The sequence below is a fragment of the Vombatus ursinus genome, unplaced genomic scaffold (assembly GCF_900497805.2).
Source record: "Vombatus ursinus unplaced genomic scaffold, bare-nosed wombat genome assembly UNPS02014793.1, whole genome shotgun sequence".
NCBI lineage: Eukaryota > Metazoa > Chordata > Mammalia > Diprotodontia > Vombatidae > Vombatus > Vombatus ursinus.
This window is the reverse complement of record NW_020954571.1, coordinates 2,087,901-2,109,281: the sequence shown is the minus strand read 5'-3', so window position 1 is coordinate 2,109,281 and position 21,381 is coordinate 2,087,901.

Sequence of the window (21,381 nt, the reverse complement as noted above, 5' to 3'; positions counted from 1 at the left end):
TCTTTTCCAATCCAGTGGCCGCTATTGAGTTTTCTAAATTTGCTGGCATATTGAGAGCAGCACTTTAACAGCATCATTTTTTAAAGGATTTTAAATAGCTTAGCTGGAATTCCATCACTCCACTAGCCTTATTGTTAGCAATCCTTCCTAATGTCTGGCTCTAGATCAGTAACCACACCATGGTGGTTATGGGTGATGTTAAGATCTTTCTTGTACAGTTCTTTTGTGTATTCTTGCCATCTCTTCTTAACCTCTTCCTCTTCTGTTAATTCCCTACCATTTTTGTCTTTTATCATGCCCGTTTTTGCATGAAACGTTCACTTGATATCTCTGATTTTCTTGAAGGAGCTGACTGTGCCTCAGATCATGAGCTTCTTATTGCAAAATTTAGACTTAAATTGAAGAAAGTAGGGAAAACCATGAAACTGTATAGGTATGACCTAAATAACATCTCTAATGAATATGAAGTAGAAGTGAAGAATAGATTTAAGAGATTAGATCTGGTAGATAGATTGCCAGAAGAACTATGGATGGAGGTTTGCAATGTCGTGCAGGAGGCAGTGACAACAAAAAATTTTCAAAGAAAAAGAAAGCAAGAGAGCAAAATGGCTATCTGATGAGGCTTTAAAGTAGCCAAGGAAAGAAGGAAAGCAAAAGGGGAGGGAGAAAGGGAAAGATATACCCAACAGAATGCAGAATTCCAGAGAACAGCAAGGAGAGATAAGGTTTTCTTAAATGAGCAATGCAAAGAAATAAAACAATAGAATGGGAAAGAAAAGAGATCTCTTCAAGAAAATTAGAGCTATGAAGAGAAGGTTTCATGCAAAAAGGGCATGACAAAAGTCAAAGCACTTTACATGTGTAAATTCATTTGATCCTCTCAACAATCTAGTGAAGTAGGTATAATCATTACCCCCATTTTGGAGATGAGGAAATTGAGGCCTAGAGAGGTTAAATAACTTGCCTAGCACCACAAAGGCTCTGATTAAGCAGATAGTTGGAGGTAGGACTTTCTGAGTAGTTATACTGAGGTATCTGCATGAGGAAAGGCACAGAGACAAGAATGGATAGAGTATAGTCAAGAAACAGCAAGATCACCTGGATGGTACCAAAGGTACATGGAAGGGAGTAGTGAGAGAATGTTCTGGAAGGATTCTCCAGGCTATGGAGAGCTTTCAAATGTGGGCTTAATCCTATACACAGTGAGAGTCACCAACACTTGTGGATTAGGGGAATGACAAGAACACTGAGAGATAACTGGATAGGTAACCCTTTGATCAGTCTCCCTCAGTTAAATATCAGCTCAGCTTGTCATCCCATCTCCTGCTGAAAGTGAGACTCAAATGAGACAATGTATGGGAAAGTGCTTTGTGAATATAAAGCAGCTAGGTGGACAAGCCAAGGTGGTGTCACCATTAGAACGATTCACTTCACTATTTCCCAGAATGTCCCAGCTAGACTTGAAGAGAAAATCCCAGAGCGAGAGTGATAACCAAAGTGTAGGTTGAAAATATGGTTATAATTAAGAGCCTAGAGAAAGGGAGGTAAGCTCCAGAGAGAGAGAGAGAGAGAGAGAGAGAGAGAGAGAGAAAATAAATCCATTGATAGGATGCCTTTCCAAGTTCAAGAAGAACATGCCCCCTATTTCCTGGTGGACACAGTTGAGCAGCACAACATACAGTTTCTTTGAAAAGGACTTGGGAAAAGCCCGTATTAAAAAATGTTGTCTGTCTCTGTGGCTTGATGGACAGAGCATGTATCTACCTTCCACTGGGAGTTCCACATCTGTTAGAGTTCAATCACCTTCCCTCTCTCGGGGAGCGGGGTATGGTTTCCGAATGGAGAGCCAAGCCAGGCCGCACAGCCTGTTCCCACCAGTCTCTCTCTATTGCGGAGGAAGCGAGACAGTTAGAAATGAGGGATCCAGGCCATCCTGTCCCCTCCTGGGGTTGGAGCAAAATGCCATTCATTCAGCAAGTCCCCTGCAGTAAACATCCCTTTTGGAAGTAGGGATGGGATGGGGAGGGTGTGTGTGTTTCGGGATGAGGGAGCAAGGCTAGCGGACTGCTGAATAAACAATCTATTCTACCAAAGAAAACAGACATAAGTCACTGCTGTCCTCTGTGAAGGCCATTTGGCTCAGCAGCTGCTCCGCCCACTCACTACAGGACAGTGGTTTTTCCTCGAGCAATGAAAACATTTGGGTAAAAAAAAAAAAGTCCATCCCACGAATTTCTCAAAAGAACACAAGCCTGGGGAGTCAGGAAACATGAATTCTCATCCTTTTTCTGTCACTCATTCATTGTGCCAATATGGGCACTTTATCTCCCTTCTCTAAACCTCAGTTTTTTTCGTCTGTAAAATGAGAGCTTTGGACAGAATGGTCCCTAAGAGGCCTTCCTTTTTCATGTTTCCATACCTCTACAATTCTCTCTCTCTCTCTCTCTCTCTCTCTCTCTCTCTCTCTCTCTAAGCTCTGTGTTGACCCACACTAAAATGCACCTATGACTAAAGTGTGGAAGCATGTTGGAAGTCACAACAGCAAAAGTTTGAGAAGGTTTCTTGGGGCCTTTCACAGAGATATCTGGGGGCTCTGCCCTTCTTAGCCACTGTCTCCCCTCCCCCACCCCAAAGAATTCTCTTATCCCCTAGCACAAACCCTACTAACCACCTTCCCTACCACTCCGAAGCCTCAGGAAACTGCTTCCTCTGTGATTTTTCTCTCTTGCACTCTGAGTTAGATTCCTAGTGATGCTGGACTTTTTATCAGAGGTGAAGGAATGAGTGCCCAGGCAACAGCCCAGCACTGGCTCTGCTCTTTCTGCTGCTTCCTTTCAGAAGCTGTTCATCCTGTACACATCTTCCTCCACTATTCCCAGTAGTTTTACACCCAGAGTTTTCTGGACAGCCTCCACCTCATCCTGTCCTTTGTGGAAACCTCAGGGCTTAAAAGTTACAGACCACAATTCTTGCCGGACATGATCGGATGAAAAAACATCCCTTCTGTGGCCTGAGAGAGCTTTTCCTCTGACACCCACTCTGCTCCTTGGACTGAGCTAAAGTTTCTCAACCCTCAAAAAGTTTCCCAACTTGTTTATCTCAGCTACAATGCAATACAGAATTATATGTGTACCTGTATCAGTACACACATATGTGTATATGTGTATGTATACGTATGTTGTTGTTGTTCAGTCGTTTTAGTCATTACCAGGCAGCTATGTGGCAAAGTGGATAGAGCACCCAGCCTGGAGTCAGGAGGACCTGAGTTCAAATTCTGCTTCAGACACTTATTAGCTGTGTGACTCTGGGCAAGTCACTTAACCCTGTTAGCCTCAGTTTCCTCATCTGTAAAATGAATTGGAGAAGGAAATGGCAAACCACTCCAGTATTTCTGCCAAGGAAAACCTTGAAATGGGGTCACGAAGAGTCAAACATGGCTGAGAAATGACCAAACAACAACTTCCTGACTCTAGGTCCAGTGCTACAGCCACTGAGCCACCCAGCTGCATATATATGGATATGGATATGGATATGGATATGGACAGAATACAGAGAGAATCAGAGAGAGAAGAGGTAATTAGGTGGCACAGCAGACAGAGTGCTGGGCCTGGAGTCAGGACCATTTGACTTAAATTCAGCCTCAGACACATAATAGCTGTATGACCTCGGGCAAGTCATTTAACCTCTGCTTGCTTCAGCTTCCTCATCTGTGAAATGGGGATAATAATAGCACCTACATCCTGGCATTGTTGCGAGGATCAAATTATAAAGCACTTAACACAGTGCCTGACACATAGTTGGCACTATATAAATGTGAGCTATTTCATATGTAATACATTTATTAAATTGATATGTTTTGAATTCATATACACACAAATATATAGATATATATGTAAAAATCTTCTCTCTCCCCCTCCCTTATCAGTTCAGTTCCCTGAGGTCACAAGTATTTTTATTTTTAAACTCTTTCTGCTCCTGTCTGTACTGCCCAAAGGACAACTCCGACAAGCTCCAGGACAGTAAGTGTAGTGCCTTGAGCTGAGTGGGGGCTTCATAAAGGGATGGATGTTTGTTGAAATTAATTCAACTGGTCCCAGTTACACTATGGACATGCTGCTTCCCTCTCAGCTTCCCTCCCAGTCTCCCTAGGCTACATCCCACCCCCTTCTTCCAGGGAACTTCAAGTTGAAATGCTAGGGATGGGGATGGGAGAACAATCTGGTGTACTGTAGAGAGTCCAGGACCAGGGGTCAGGAGATCTCGAACCCAGTTCCAGCTCTCCCCTGATTGAGCTTCAGTCTCCCCATATATCTATTTATCTAGATATAATTAGAGGTTAGACTAGGTCATGGATTCTTAAGCTTTTTTGTGTCATAGACTGCTTTGGGAGTCTGGTGAAGATTACATTCCTCAGAATAGTGTTTTAAAATGTGTAAAATAAAACACACAGGATTACAAAGGAAATCAATTATATAGTTATATTTCTATGTATATAATTTATATATATATATACACACATATTTATAAAAATATTTCAAAAAACAAGTTCACAGACCTTAAGTTAAGAACGCCTGGATAAATTGATTGCCAGAGTCCCTCCCAGCTCTGACACTGTCTGAGTCTAAATTGGGAAGTACACTGAGGATTATCCGTTCTTTGAGACTTTCCCCCAAAAGGCACAACAAGCTGTAGTCTGAGTCCCCAGGCATTGCTCAATCGCCTGGAATGTGTCCTCCCAGATTCATGGATTCATTGCACAGCCTTGCAGGGAGAGTCCTGGGGAACCCCAGGGTCCCTCAGCCCTCCCTTCATGACTTCCAGCCCCCGCTCTATAGGACATGAGAAAAGGGCCTGGTAAGGTTAAAGACACAAAGGCTTTCAGAAGCAATTCATGAATCATTCTGCTGGTAGAGTGGGGTTTAATTCAACCAGGGACAGTCTGGGGCTGGGAGACTCCAGTTCCTTCCCTACCTCTCTCTGTCCCATTTGATGTTTCATGGGACACTGGCGCCCATATTAATGAGTATGGGAAACCAGAGGCCCATTTCTCCTTGGCTGACTGTATTAACCCAGGCCTGCTGAGAGGAGCTTAGACAGCTCCATTTGCCCTACTGACAATGAACTTCTTGAAGAGGGGAGTCAGAGAGCATCTGATTGTTGTGGAAAGGAAATGATTTTAAAGTCCAGGGCCAAGAGGAAGGGAAAAGAGCACTGGCCCAGGAGTCAGGAAACCTGATTTGGAGTCCCTGCTCTGCCACTAACTCATTATGTTATCCCGAGCAAGTCACAACTTTTCTCCTTCTCCCCATCCGCAAAATGAAGGGAGTAGGTTGAACCAAAGGACATCTAAGGTTACTTCCAGTTCTAATATTCTATGATCCTATGAGATTTCTTGTACCTTCCCACAGACCCTGTAACTAAACTCAGAAACCTTTAGGGAAAATAAGATTTGCTCTGAAAGTGAGCAAATTGCTTGGTTGGGGTCTTGGCAAATCTGGCCAGGAGGAAGGTAGAAGGCTCATTTTGTTGTGGGTGTCAGGAAATTGGTACCCACTTCAAGAGCTGACTCCCTGGAGGGTTGGGGGTGGGGAGGGAGAGAAGCCAGCAAGAGTCAAAAGCTAGGATTCGGCCCCCTCCCCTCTCAGAAACAATAGCCAGGCTGGGTTTGAAGCTGATGAATTATGGACACCCTCCTCACCCGCTGGGCAGAGAGTTCCACTTGAGTTCAGCAGCTGCATCTGCTTCTGGGAGGCTCCTCTGGGACCAAGGGGAGAGGAGAATGGAAAACAGGGTGAGGAGTCCAGAACTCCTTTAGCACCCTCCTCAGCTTCCACATGAATCAGACTGTGTAAGGCTGTGGTCTCCTGGCTGCAATGCACAGGCTGGGTCAGAGGGCTGGAAGGACGGGAAGAGGTGGTCATACGTTGGAGGCAGTATTGTGTGTGGGAAAGAGTTTTGAATTTGGAGTCAAAGGACCTGAGTCTCCACTCCCTTATTTACTGTCTGTATGGCCTTAGACAAATCACTGATCTCTCTAGGCCACAGTTTCCTCAACTGAAAAATGGGAGCATTGGACTAGGTGTCATAGGGGAAAGGAACTAAACTGGTTCTGCTTGGCCCCTGAGGGTAAAGCAAGGAGCACAGAACTTGGGGCAGATGAGGCTCAAAGCAAGGTCAATCTTTTTTTTGAGAGGGGGGAGTGGCAATTAGGGTTAAGAGACTTGCCCAGGGTCACATAGCTAGTAAATGTCTGAGGCTTTATTTGAACTCATAAAGATGGATCTTCTTTAGGGGCAATGGATAGAGCTCTGGCCTTAAAGTCAGGAGGACCTGAGTTCAAATCCAGCCTCAGACACTTGACACTTACTAACTGTGTGACCCTGGGCAAGTCACTTAACCCCAATTGCCTCACCAAAAAGAAAAAAGAAAAAAAAAAAGATTGATCTTCCTGATTCCAAGCCCAGTGATCTATCCACTTTGCCACCTGGCTGCCCTAATAACAACTAGATATGCCCAGAGGTGGGAAGAATCTTCTTGTGAGGTGATGGTTTCACCCTCAGTGTTGTTGTTGTTAAGTTGGGTCTAACTCTTTGTTTTCTTAGGCAAAAGGTTAAGTGACTTGCTCAGGGTCACACAGCTAGTAAGTGTCTTGAGGCCAGATTTGAACTCAGGTCTTCCTGACTCCTAGCCGGAGTTCCATCCACTGAGCCACCTAGCTACCTTTTTTGAAATGGGTGTCAGTCAACTGAAATCTGACTGGTAAAATTGGATTCCAAGAGGCCTTGCCATCTTCCCTGCCACTCTGACTTCCAGACCTCCAAGCACAGCCAGGACCCCTAGACCTTTCCACCCACCTGGAGCCTTAGGAACCAGCCCCCTCCATCTGCCCAATAGCTGAACTTTGGTGTAGGTGTTGTTTCCCTCAGAGTGTGAGTTCCTTGAGAGTAGGAACCGTCTGGGTTTTTTTTTCTGTTTGTATCCCCAGCACTTACCACTTTGCCTTGCACATACTAAGCACTTAATAAATGCTTTTTAAATCATTCATCTATTTATCTCTAAGTTCCTTTCCTAATCCAATGATCCTATAATCCCCCATAGTAATTGACACACCACAGGTCATACATTATCCAGTCACTAAACATACTTTGAACTATTCTATTCATTCAAGTTTGATGAGGCTCACGACCCCCAGCCCGATTCTGAGATGCCCCAAAATGTGTCTCTAAAAGACTGGCTATTATGCCAATAAGGAAGCCCAGTTCCTGCCAAGATACACAGGCCCTCTGTGACCCCTGCTCAGAGATAGCTAGACGCAGTTGGGGTGTTAATAAACACAGAGCTGATAACAGACCCAAAGGCGGTCTGTGAGAACTTTTACAACACCTGTCTCTCCTCCCCCCTTCTGGCCAGCATGTGGTTGAGAAGGGAAATATCCACCTTGTAAAACTTTATGGCCCCCATCTGAAGAAATCAGTGCAGGGGGAATGTTAGTCAGATACCTGTAGTGGCCTGTCCCAGAAGAGGGGGAGGAAGGAGGTGGGTCAACTCTTAGGGCTGCCTCTGTTCTCCACCCCCAACCCACCTTATTGCAAATTCTGTTAACCAGCACAAAGGACTTCTGTAAATGAACCAGACTAAAACATCTGGGAATTCTTAAGACCTTCATTTCCTGGGGTGGGGGAATGTATTGAGAAACTCAGTTGGGACCCTCACTCATATACTAATGGCAATTTCTTGAGTAGTCCCATCCCTGAGTGAACTGAATGCCTGTGTTCTAGAGAGAATGTAAGGACTTCTAGAACCATCATCCACAGTAGTAGAGGAGCGTGGAATATTCAAAACCAATAGATAATCCAACCCAGTTTCTGGTAGGCACAGGCCTCACCCAACTGTGACAAAGGCCTACAAATGCCTCTTTGAAACCAGGATCAAATGCCTGGAAGTCTTATTTGAACAAGGGATGAGGCAGCAGGCTCTGCAGCTTCAATGTTCAACTGTTTAAAGGGGTGGAAGCAGTCAGAGTGTGCAGATGCCACCTAAGTCCAGGACAATAACATCAGTGAGACTCTCTGGGGGACCCACTTCAAAGGTCACCCCTATGTCAAAGGACACACCTGAAAAGGACTTTGGACAGAGAATCTACTTCTCTCTTTAGACAGGCTTCTTTGCGGACACTGTCTTGTTGGTTAGGGCAAATGGAATAAGTAGCCCAAAGTCTTTGCTTCCAGGGTAGAAGGCACTTGATATATGCTGGAACGTCAGAACATCTTGAACAAGGAGGAACAATGCTCCTCTGCTGGATTTAAAACAGAATTAAGGATATGGATGCTTGATTGGTACACATGAGATGAGGGAGGCAGTGCAGTTTAAAGGCCTTTACTAACACTTAGGAGAAAATAAAATACTGACCACAAAATCATATTTAGGGAACGTGGAAATGTTATCCTGATAAGCACAGTGTCCTAGGCCAACTGACCTCTGATATCACTCTGGTCCTAGGATCATAGATTTCATGATAGAAAGGACTTCAGGTATCATGTAGTCCAACACTCCACCTCTCCATTTTTCTTTAGTACCTTGGGCAAGGTTACATGAGTAGCAGAGCTGGGTTTTGAGCCCCGTGTGGTGTACCCAGATACAGATTTCCCTCCCTTGGCTAGGTCTTTCTCCAGCACTGCGTTTTTTTTCTATCTTGAGTGAGACTAAAGGGAAGCAGTGAGGTGAGGAGCTAAGGAATGCCACCCTGACATAGCACGGTAGAGAAAAAAAAAAGGCCTAGACTGGGAATCATAGGGTCCTGCCACCACTTGTGTGACCTTGGGCAAGTCATAACCCATTTCTGGGCCTTGTTTTCCTCATCCATCAAAAGAGAGGATTGGATTAAGTGGGCTCTAGAGTTGCTTTTAACTCTGCCATTCTGTGTTTTCACATTTTACATTCTAAGGTTCTCCGCATCACCAAGATCCTGGAACTCTAGGATCCATTGGTCTTTTGGGCACAGTTCTAGTTATTGCTACTAATGGAGTTTGGTAGGCAGATGGCATGCCCCATGGAATACCTCAACTGGGCAAAGATTCCTGCTGGAGGGAGTCCAGGGCAGGATTGCAAAATGAACTGATGCGGCCAGAGGGAAGGAGTCCTGGGGCCTGGTATTGTCCAATAACCCCTGCAGGGTCCTGGAAAACCAGAGCATTGAGTACACAGTTGCAGAATCCATGGCCAGCAACTATTATTCATGAGATTAGGCATCAAAGTGCCAACACTGGCAACACGTTCTGTACCTTTATCTCTTAGCTATCCCCCAACATCCTGGAAGATGGTGTCTGTAGTTCTGAACTCCCTTCCAAGCCCTGAAACAGCCTGTTCAGGCAGTGGGTAAAGCCCCCTAGGGCTCAGCAGAACTAAAGCTTCTTCTGGCTCTGAAGTTAGACAAGTCACACGATCCTTCTGATTGTCCCAGAGGGCAGTCACATTGCTTGGGCACCTAGGAGAAAAGCAAGAGAGGTGCCTATGTACATTGAAGGAACTGATGGGGGAACCCATATTTGAGGAGAGGGGCCACTCCATTCCAGACAAATCAGAATCTTAAGGCTGCTTCTTGTAGAGATAGAGGAGTCAGAAGAGAAAGACAAATTCTTTAAACCTGAAAGAGTTCTAGACTTATAGTCAGTAGACCTGAGTCTGAAAACCCTCCTTGACCCTTATAACTATTTGAACCTGGGCAAGTCACATTATTTCAATCCCCCATTATACTTCTATGGACCTCAGTTTCTTTATCAGTAAAATGGGAATGACATTTATATTGTCTTCCTCTAGGGCTGTTGGGTGGAAAGTGCTTTGTAAACCCTGCAGGGCCTTTGCACTGGCCATCCTTCAGGCCCTGAATGTGCCCCCTCCTCACTTCAGCCTCATAGAGTCTCTCTCTTCCTTTAAGATGCACTTCAAGCACCACCTTCTACGTGAAGCCACACCCTCCCTCTAAAACTATCTTGTCTATGTTTGTATGGTATATGTCCTTATGTATGTACTGTCCCCCCCCCATTAGAATATATTCTCGTTTGAGTAGGGATTATTTCATTCTTTGTACTTGTGTCCCCAGCAGCCACACAAAATAGGTGCTTATTGACTAAAGTCCTACTTGTTTGTTATAATTATAGCCCAACTGTTGAACTCAGGAAGGGGCCAGCCTCTGAAAAGAAACTCTGAAGGAAGGACAAAATTTGTACAGACATTGAGGGAGGGAGAATACTATCAGGAAAGTTTTGGGGTTGGAAAAGAATATGAGAGAGAGTGTGACCACAACGGGGATAGGTAGAAAACTAAAGAGAAGAGGTAATGATTCTTTGACTACAAAATCCATTCAATGGTTGAGGGTCCTCTGGTAATGACTGTTCACAAAGGAATCATCCCTAAAACAAGAGAGGGATGGCAGGATGAGTCATCTGGGAAAACCTAGCTTCTTAATATTTTGGGGAGATGAGGCACATGGGGAATGGCAGGCAGGTTGGGGATGGGGAAGAAGACTGTCTCTTTAAGGCCAAATCTGCTGGCTCCAGATCTGGCCTTAGAACAACAAAACAAATACACAGCTTCCGTTACATTTGACCTAACTCTGGCTGGTGTATTTACAGCCAAGGATGAAGAATAAACAGATCCCAAAATGAACTTCTGTGCTCTAGAAGTCCCAGCTGGGGCCTTGCTGCCTAATCTCAGGAAGGTCACCCTTTGGCATTGGCTTCATAAAGGTCCCAACCAAAATTTCTCCCCAATACCCGGCCTTGACATGCCCACAATTTCAGGCTCTATTCTCCTATATCCACAGGTTCTTATCCGCCATCATGGCCCTGGAATTAGCCCCAATTCCCAAAAGAAAGTTTTTTTGCCATCCCAAATTTTCCTTGAGAACTTTTTCTGGGTCTCTCCTTTGCTCTGATTAAATTACACTCTGCCTTATAGCATACTTATCCATGTATATAATGTATCCCTCATATTAGATTATAACCTCCTTGAAGGAAGGAAGTGTGTCATTTTTCATCTTAGGTATTTCCTGGGCTGACTCTAGTGTATACAGTAGGAAGTCAGTAAATGTTTTGGTTGAATTGTGAAGAAATTCTCCCACATGTCTGGTTATAGTTTCCAGTAAGCCAAAGATTCATCCCCAAAGAATTTATTCTTCCTAATCCACCACCATCCTCATCAGCCACACCTCAGGGGATTCTGCAGTTTCCCCCTGATTCTGGGTCCATCCTCCTTCCCTTAATTCAGCAAAAACTAATCTGGGTTTAAAAAAAAATAAAAAATCTTTACCAAGAAATCAGGGTAGGCAAAGAGAATAAAGCATAATAATCTACCCATACTAAAGTTTGTCAAGTTCAAAAAGGCCTCAAGGGTTAACCCTGGCTGACCCTGCTTTAGTTTAATTAAGGGCTTTTTAACACATAGACTGGAGCCAGGGAGTTAAGGAGGAATATTGGTATTCCCAGGAGGGCTTGTTTCAAGTTGGAGGCAGAGAGACACAGAGAATAGAGCCTGTTTAGGTGAAAGGGGCTTCAGGGTTTGGGTTGTAAAGGTGTTCCCGGCCTTTCCTGTGGGAACTTCTGTCCAATAGTGGATCCTCAGTGAAGGGCATTTCTGTGCTGGGGAAGGGACTGTAGCCTTGGGTGTGACTGGGTCACACCCCTTTTCTAACTGGGAAAGTTAAGCTGCCCAGTGCTGTCACTGTTTGAGAAACAGATGGCCTCTCCTTGCTTTCATTTGTTCTGCTCTGTAATTAAACAGAGCTGGATTCCGATGCCTTTGATCTCCAGGCTGAGAGTTTACCCCAGAGTCCCTTCCCCCTGAGACTGGAGCTTGGGCCCTCCCCTGCAGACAGAGGTTCTGGGTGGCCAGAGATTCCCCTGAACCAAAGTCAGGCTTTTCTGCAAGCTGGATGCCAGGTACAATGGGCTTCCCAGCCTCCAAGAAGAGAAAGCCAGCACCTTTCAGGTGGCTGAAGGCACTTGGTCCTTCTCCAGCTTCCAGAGACTGTGGGAATCTAATGCTTAGTCCTAACCTTCTCTGTGTCTCTGTGTCTCTGTGTTGGTATGATGCCCAAGCCTCCTTTAGCTGAGAAGATCCAGGGCTGTCAGGAAACTTCTTCATCCCTTGTGGCTCATCACCCCAGTCTAGATCACACTAACCTCACCTCTTGTTCCTTCTTGACCAGGCCTCTCTCATCTGGCAAAACTAGCCTATTCTCTATCACCTTCGTACATGATTTAGTCTTTCCTGTACCAGTGCTATCTCTACTGAGCCAAGCCTTACCTTGAACTGCAGCTAGCTCAAAATTCATCCCCTCCAAGAAGCTTTCTGCAAGGATCCCCACCCCATTATGATGCCTTCTTTACCGAAAGGACCCATCAGCACAGACAGACTTGGCTTATAGGATTATAAATCTTGGCCTAGAAGGTCCCTTAGAGATCATCTAGTCCAAACTTAATTTTGCAGATATGGAAACATATCCAGAGAAGTTAGGGGACTTGGCCCAAGGTAAGTGGTAAGGCAGGATTCAAACTCAGGTTCTCGGGCTCCAATTATAGCACCCTTTTCACTGCCTTAAATCATAGCTTATTTGGTGTTATTTGGTTCTATTGAGTCCACTTGCAGCAACTGTCCAAGCTTGACTCATATGCATATATCTAGTCTTTCCCAAACAATGTCAGGGCTGGAAGAAGTTTTAAAACATAGTGTCAGAGCTAGGAAAGACCATTAGTGATCATCTAGGTCAACTTCTCATCTTACAAATGGGTTAACTGAAATGCAGAGAGAGGAAATTACTGTCCTCAGATCACAGAACAAGAGTCTGCCCTGGAATTCAAATCTCTTTGATTCCTAATCTAATCCTGCCTTTAATATTTTCACTGTCACATTGCCCCTTAGATTGTAAGCTTGTGAAGGTTAGGGTACATGTCATCTGCTTCATTTATATTCTACCCCTCACCCCATTTCCCAGATTCCTCATACAGGGCTCTTGATACACTAGGAATGCTTATGGATGGCTATGCATTAAGGTGACTGATTTACCTGCTGAGACTCTCCGATGTCATTGGGGTTCATTCCTTTGGGTTAAACATTGCTCTCTTCAAGTTTCTTTTTAAAAATGCAAGCCCATTCTGGGAAGAGGACATATTCAGTCCTAAAAGCCTTAGTGTAACTTCAAGAGCTGGCCTTTCCTTCCTGACAGGGAGGAACCAGGGTCGGTCAAGGTACTTCAAAATCTTCACAGTTTTGCAGAGAGCTGGCTCCTTGGTCTGACATCAAAAGGCATCCCAGGTGCTGTAGTCTCTGTGCTCTCAGGAGGAAGGACAGTATAGTACTGCCAGGGAAAGACACTGGGTCTGAAGAGGGGACCCTTCTCTGTTGGACTCTTGGGGGGGGGAGGCACAAAGTGAGAACAGAAATCTGTTTCTGGATATTGTGCCCATTTCCTAGACATGCCCTGAGATTCCTTACATTTCTAAATTTATGATCTTCTAATGCTGGATTCCGGGGCAATAGAAGCCAGGACAGACAGACATAACTTTGGTGAGAAACTAAACAGAACCAAAGGTGTTGTGAAGAGAAGGATTTCAGAGACATGAGAGGAATAGAACTTCCTGAAAGGATAACAAAGTAAATGATACTGAAGGGTTGTCACAAAAATACATGTGGGAGGTGGGCTGGTGACGGGAAGCTTTAGAGATCAATTTATTTTTTTAAAAAGGAGATCATAGATTTAAAGCTAAAGGGAACCTTAGAGGCTGAGTCCAACCCCCTCATTTTACAGATGAGGAAACTGAGACCCAGAAAGATCAAGTGACTTGCTGAAGATCACACAAGCTTTTTAGTAAAGCTAGGATCTGAACACAAATTCTCTGACCCTAAATTCGAGGGTGGAGGTGGGGTTTGTTGGTTTGTTTGTTTTTTACTTCACCACACTGGAGAGTTGAACTCCTTAGTGCCCAAGCTCCTAGTTCTTGGCTTTTCTCAATTTTCCTCTCAAGCCCAATGGCCCAAGGCTCTGAAACTTTCTCTCTAGGCTTATGAGACACTGAGCCTTTGATGTGGGGAAAGTTGGGGAGGGTTGGATGATGACATGGGCTGGGGGTGTAATTAGTTGAGCAAGCATGTACACACATGGGTGCACCCACAGCCTTGCAGCTCCCCCACACATGTCTCTTTCCCCAATGAAAATACATTCTTTTCAAGCAGAGCAGAGAACAAGGGATTGGGGAGGCCCATAATGAGAGACTAAATCTAGCTCCCCCTTTTAAAGCTGATGTTGCTCTCAAGATCCCCCTCTCATCCCCTCTTCTACAATTTCCAGTGCCACCCCATCCTCTCCAAACCTTGCAAGCCCCACCAAATGTCTCCTAAACTCACTTCCAGGGTAATCATGCACCTTGATGAATAACTGATCATATCACTCTCCTGCTCCAACACTAGCTCCCCGAGCCTACAGACAAATGTTAGGGATAGTTAACACACTGGATGACAAAGTCAGGACCCTGAAGAATCTTTACATTGTCTTTCAGCATTATGCTGAACCTACTCATGTGAAATTCACAGGAGATACACACAGTCTTGCACATCAGAATGAAAAATCAGTTTCACCAGATGAGCTAGACAGCAGTTGTTCTGAAAAAGATCTGGGAGTTTTTGTGGATCCTAAGCTGAATCATCAGGGTGATGAAGGAGTCAAGAAAGTTAATGTGATCTTGGGCTGCAGTGAGAGGGGATGTAGCTTCCAGCAACAGGGAGGTGATTATCTCACTGTGGGTACTCTGCCCTCCTTAGAGCTCATCTGGAATTCTGTATGCATTACAGTACAAGTTTTACAATTTAAGGAAAACACGAAAGCTGGAGAGTGGCCATGGTGAAGGGTCTTGAGCCCATGTCATGTGAGGATTGGCTAAAGGACTGGGGCAGAGTTAGCCTGGAGAAGGGGAAATTTAAGAGAGGGGAATATAATAGTGGTTTCTTTGTATCCCCATCACTCAGGATGGTACCTGACACATAAGAGCTTAAATGCTTTTTGATTGATTGATTGACTGATGTATTTGAAGGGCTGTCATGTGGAAAAGGGATGAGACTTGTTCTATTTGTCCCCAGAGAGCAGAATTCAGAGCAATGAGGGAGGCAAAGTTGCAAAGAGGCAAATTGAGTCTTGATGTCAAGAAAAACTCCCTAACAATTAGAGTTACCCCAATGTAGGCCCAATGGGCACCTCTGAGAGGTGGTGGATTCCTCCTTTTCAGAGGGCTTCACAAGAGACTGCACAACCTCTTGTCAAATATGGTATAGTGGGGATTCCCTTCATGGATGGACTGGACCAAATGCCCCCTGAGATCCTTTCCAACTCTCAAATTTTGTGATTCTGTGATTTCTCAACCTATTATTCAAGGTCCCCCTTAACCTGGCATCTATCTACCTTCCCAGGTGTATGAGGTATTCAGGGAGGACACTGATGTGAGGGTTTGCAGAGCCCTTCTCAGAGCTGCTCACCCACCTTTGGTGTCCACCTAGCCTCAACTCTCACCTGTGGCTCCAAGAAGCTGTAGCATGTGTAGCAGCCACACCCTGGTAAACCGTCTCAGCAGATGGGCCAGGTTGAGGGTCACTGACAGGCCTCAAACCCATCAATGAGTTAGGAGGATGTCTACCCCAAGCACGTGAAGACTTCCCTGGTGGAACGGATGATTGAGAACAATTTGTTCCAATAGCCTACGAAGGTGACTGAAGCAGGCACAGTAGAGTGCTTAGAGCTTGGTCAGACTCCAAGGTCATACACTGTATCCCCATAGCCAGTTGTCCGGACTTTTGTCCTGCCACTGGACGTCAAGGATTCTAGAAGAGAGAATGAGGCTGATGATTTTATGCAGCTCTGCCTCACTTAAGTCCGATTGACGCAAAGGTCAAGACACCACCCTATGATGTCATTGGTCCGCTTCAAAAACTGAAGGACCAACCAAAGCAAACATAATTTCCCAGCCTTATGTCCTACTACCCTCTTCATGAACCCGATGCCTGAGGCAAACTGGGATACTCATCCTTCCTGAATATCTCTTGTATTCTCCAATTTCCATTCTTTTGTTCTCACTATTCCCTATGTCAAAAATACCCTCCCCCGAGGGATCTGAGAGAAAAAATTGAGAATTATCTTATCTGTGCTCTAACAGTCCCCAAAATACCCCCTAGATATAGATAGATAGATAGATGATAGATAGATATAATCCAACATAACACATATACAAGACAGACATAGCACATACATACAAGAGATACACAAGACAACAGAACTGATATACAATATACATTCACAATGGATACAACATATACTAGCTATAAAATGACACACATATACAATAGATAACTACACACATAAAATACACACACAGACTTTCCTCATTAAAGGTCCATCTGACCCTTTCCAGATGAATTGGGCCGCCTAAGGGACCCAGGGTCTCCCTAGATAAACATAACCTGTCCTCTTAATAAACAGTAATTTTCCAGTTCAACCAAGGTCCATAACAGATCTAGGCCACTTACTGACATGGGCCAGATGTCTCTGTGTCCCCCTGAACAATCCCATTATCTCCAGGGACCCAGCCAATCAGCTGGGGCTTCTTCCTATATCTCAGTTTCCTGAGAAGAGAAGGACAGGAATCTGGAAGCTGGCTGAGCATCAGAGGTAGGAATTCCTTCTCCAATTCTGGCAACTCAGGGTAAATAGACCTTGTCCTGTATAAGACAGAGATATGCCCATTTATCAGAATGAGTTAACTGAGGAATAAGTTCCACTCAGGGAGGGAAGTGCAAGTTCAAATCTCAACTTTGCAGCTTAAAATGAACTTCCTACCTGGGTGACTTTGGTTCCATTTCTTCCCTTCACTGGGCTTCATTTTACCCATCAATAAAATGAAAGAATTGGTCTAATGATCTCTAAGCTCTTATCCTTCAGGAAATATTGATCCTATAAGGGGAAGAACTTAACCTTAATCTATTTCTTTAAGACTTGGGTCTCTTGGTCTCAAGAGTCAAATTCATATTGCTTCCAATACTCCTAAAACCCAGATCTGGCCATGACACTTCCTCCCCTCTAAACCTTCAATGGTTCTATCATGAGCACCATCTTTCTCCAAATAATCATTTACTTCCATTTAGAGGTGCGACAGGAGAAGCAGGACCACAAAATCAAGTTCTTCATATACAGGCACATATGTAGAATAAATGCCTATATGGTTTGGATAGTAGAATTCTCTGGCATTCGTAATATGTCTATTTCAACAACCAACCATAACTCCAGAGGACTCAAAATGAGACACGTTGACCACTTCCTGTTAGAGAAGTGGTAGACCTCGGAGTACAGACTGAGATGTATTTTTTGACATGGCCGATGTCTACTTTGTTTTGCTTGAATATATGTGTTTGTAATAGGAGTTTTGTTTTTCTTGCTTTCTCACATAGGGACTGGGTGGGAGAGAGAGAATGCAGTTATGAAAATGAAATTTAATTAAAAAAATAAATAAAATCAGGTTTAAAAAATGTGTATTTACAGCATCACTGAACTTCAGGGTCAGAAGGGACCTCAGAAGTCGTCTAGATCAGTCCACATAAGAATACATCCCTTCTCTGACATCCCTAACAAATGTTCTTTCACCTTCTACTTGAAAACCTCCAGGGCAAGAAACAAAACCACTACTTCCATGGGCAGCTCTGCTCAACTTGCCAGGAACCTTTTCATTACATCTAAGTGAAACCTGTCTCTCTGTAGTTTCCAGATGTTGATCCAACTTCTGGTTTCTGTGGCCAATCAGAATAAATCTAATCCTTTTCCCCTAAGATGGCACTTCAAATAGCTAACATTATTTATATAGTGCTTACAATGTTCCAGGCACTCAACTAAGTACTTTGTGATTATTATCTCATTTGATCCTCACAACAACCCTGGGAAGTAGGTGTTATTATTATTCCCAATTAACAGATGAGAAAACTGTGGCAAACAGGTTAAGTGACTTGCCCAAGGTCACACAATTAAGTGTCTGAGGTTAGAATTGAACTCAGGTCTTCCTGACTTCAGGCCCAGCACTCTATCCACTGTACCTCCCAAAGTCTGCTTTTCTCCAGGCTAAACATTCCTAGGCTTTTCAATAAATCCATATGACAATGTCTATAATGCCTTCAATATCCTGGTTACATTCCTCAGGAGAGTCTTCAATTTTTCAGCCTTCTCCTTAAAATGTTCAGAACTTAACACAATTACTTCAGATGTGCTCTGACCAGGATAAAGTATGGCAGCATTAAAGGTCTTCTCCATTAGAATATAAACTCCTCCATGAGTAGAAATTGTTTTGTATTTGTAACCTCAGCATCTGGCATAGTGGCTAGCACATAACAAGCTTAACCAGTGCTTATGGATCCATGGATTGAATGATTGATTGATCTTCACTTCATTCTGGACATTCTAACTTTCTTAATGTGGCATAAGCCTACATTAGCATTTTTTTGGTTACCACGTCTCATTTTTGCCTTTTCTTGAGTTAAGGATCTACTAAGCTCCCAAGATCCTTTATTAATATATATTTTTTGTCTCCTCTGATAGAATGTAAGCTCTTTGAAGGCAGGTACTATTTCATTTTTGCCTTTGTATCCCTAAAATCTAGGCCAATTCCTGGCTCATAGTAAGCATAATAAGTACTTGTTGATTGAATGACTGATTGTGTCATTAATTTTTTGAACCCAGAAGTAGAACTTTACATTTATCCCTATTAAATTCCATCTCCTTAGATTTATCTCAGGTTCCAGCTTGTTGAGACCTCTTTTGTCTTTTTGTTAAAAAGGGGGGGGGGGGAGGAGGTGGAATGTTGTAGATTTCCTCGTTATGTTCCCTTTATCTTGTGCCCTGGGCACCTGTCTACCTAGCTTATTTTTTGGCTATTCCTGACTATGCTTCTTACTCCTTAATGACTAAAATCCAGACTCTTTACCCAAGCATTCAAGACCCAATACTATTTGACCTTACCATAGGATATTCTATCCATAACTCCTGCTGTGTTGTACAATGTAAAAAGATTGGTTTGGGAGTCACAGGACCTGGGTTCAAATCTCACCTCTGACATATCTATGTAATCATGGGCATGTCACTTAGTCTCCTTAGGCCCCAGTGTACTCACCTGTAAAATGAGGGGGTTAGACTGGGTGGTCTCTGAGGCCCCTTCCACCTCCAGAGCTAGGATCTTATGATATCTCTGCCAGAAAGTGGGCAGAATATTTCTCATCTGCCTCACCTTCTACCACATTTGACTATTTGTGAGTTCTACACTTACTGTGAACTTTCATAGTTCCATACTCCTTTTTTCAAGGTGTCCTTTCTACCTATCCAATTCTACCCATTCTTTAGGGCCTAGTTCAAGTCCCACCTTCTCCTCCATCAAATCTTGCCTGGTGTCCCTCCTACCACCCCAATGGAAGTGATGGCTCCCTCTTCTGTGCTCCCACTACACTCTGGCAGTACCTTTCCTATGAATGGCCCTCAGTACTCTCTGCTATGCACAGCGATATCTCTGCCCATCTCATCTTGTCTACTAGACTACCGTCTCCTTCCGGACAAGGATATATTATTCACATTTGTCTCACTCTCCTCGTGGTATACAGGGCTTTGCACATAGTAGGCACTATTCGTTGAGTGAATGAATGAATGAATTAACCCCTTCACCTAGTTTACAGATTCACCTCTAACCCTGGCCATAATCTGACCCACATCCTAGACCATATCCTGAGACCTAATCTCAACTACAGACTAAGCCCTGATCCTCTCCTGTCATTTCAGTCAGTCAGCAAACATTTATTAAACACTTACTATGAACTAGTCACTGTGCTAAGTACTAGACATACAAAGAAAGGCATTATTTCTGCCTTCAAGGAGCTCATATTCTAATAGGGGAGGCAACATGAAAATAACTAGGTACAATAGTAATGGCAACATTGTGTGATGATCAGCTATGAATGACTTAGCTCTTCTCAGCAATACAATGATCCAAGACAATTCCAAAGGACTCATGATGGAAAATGCTATCCATATCCATATCCACAGTCTGAATGCAGATCTAAGCATACTATTTTCACTTTATTTTTTCATGGTTTTTTTTTCCTTTTGGCCTGTTTCTTCTTTCACAACATGACTAATATGGAAATATGTTTTACATAATTGCACATACACAATCTATATCAGATTGCTTACTGTTTTAGGGAGGGGGAGGAAGGGAGAAAAATTTGGAACTCAAAAAAATTTTTAAATGAACTTTTAAAATTGTTTTTACATGTAATTGGAAAAAAATAAAAATTTTTTTTAAAAAGAGAAAGAACCATAAAAAAAAAAACTAGGTATATATAAGTATACATGGAATAGATGGAAGGTCATCTCAGGGAAGGCACTGGCAGCTGCTGGGAGGGGTGAAGGGAGGGTGGGCAAGACCAGGAAAGGACTCTTGCTGAAGGATTTGAGCTGTCTTAAAGGAAACTAGGAAGCAGAGGTGAGGAGGGCATGAGGAATAGCTAGTGCAAAGGTTTAGAGATTGGAGATCAGAGTTTCATGATCTAGGAGCCTCAGTTAAGTCAGTGTAGCTGGATTGTTGAGTTTATAGAAGGCAGAGCAGAAGAAGAAGGAAGAGGAAGAGGAGGAGGAAGAGAAGTGGTAGTAGTACTAGTAGTAGTAGTAGTAGTAGAAGTAGTAGTTGAACTGTTGAAGGCTATTGAATCCACATGAAAGAGCTTATATCCAGATGATGAGAGCCTATATCAGGTTGGTAGCTATATGAGTAGAGAGGAAAGGACTTAAAGGAGAGATATAAAGGTAAAAAGAGCAATATTTTTCAATAGATTGTATATATAGGGTGAATGAGAGTGAGGAATTGAGAGTGAAACTAAGGTTGTGAGCCTAGGAGACTGGGAGAATGGTGGCACCCTCAACAGTAACAGGGAAGTTCAGAAGAGGGGAGAATTTGGAGAAAGAAGATGAGTTCCATTTTAGGTATGTTGAGCATGCCTATGAGACATCCAGTTTGAGAAGTCCAAAAGGCAGTTAGTGATGTGGAACTGGAGCTCAAGGAGAGAAGAGGGGTTAGTGGGATATTTAGATCTGGGAATCATCTGCATAGAGATGATAATTTCACAAATGCATGCTCTTCATTGCAAGAAAGTCTGGGTGAAAGAAAGAATGTAGCTACATCATGTAGTGTATGCCCAATGCTGGAGACACAACTAAGAGCCCTCTCCAAAGTGAGGGTGGGTCATCTTCATGTTACAATTAATTCCTCAACCCTGACTTACTCCTTCAGTTTCTAAACTAACTTTTTATTAACTTTC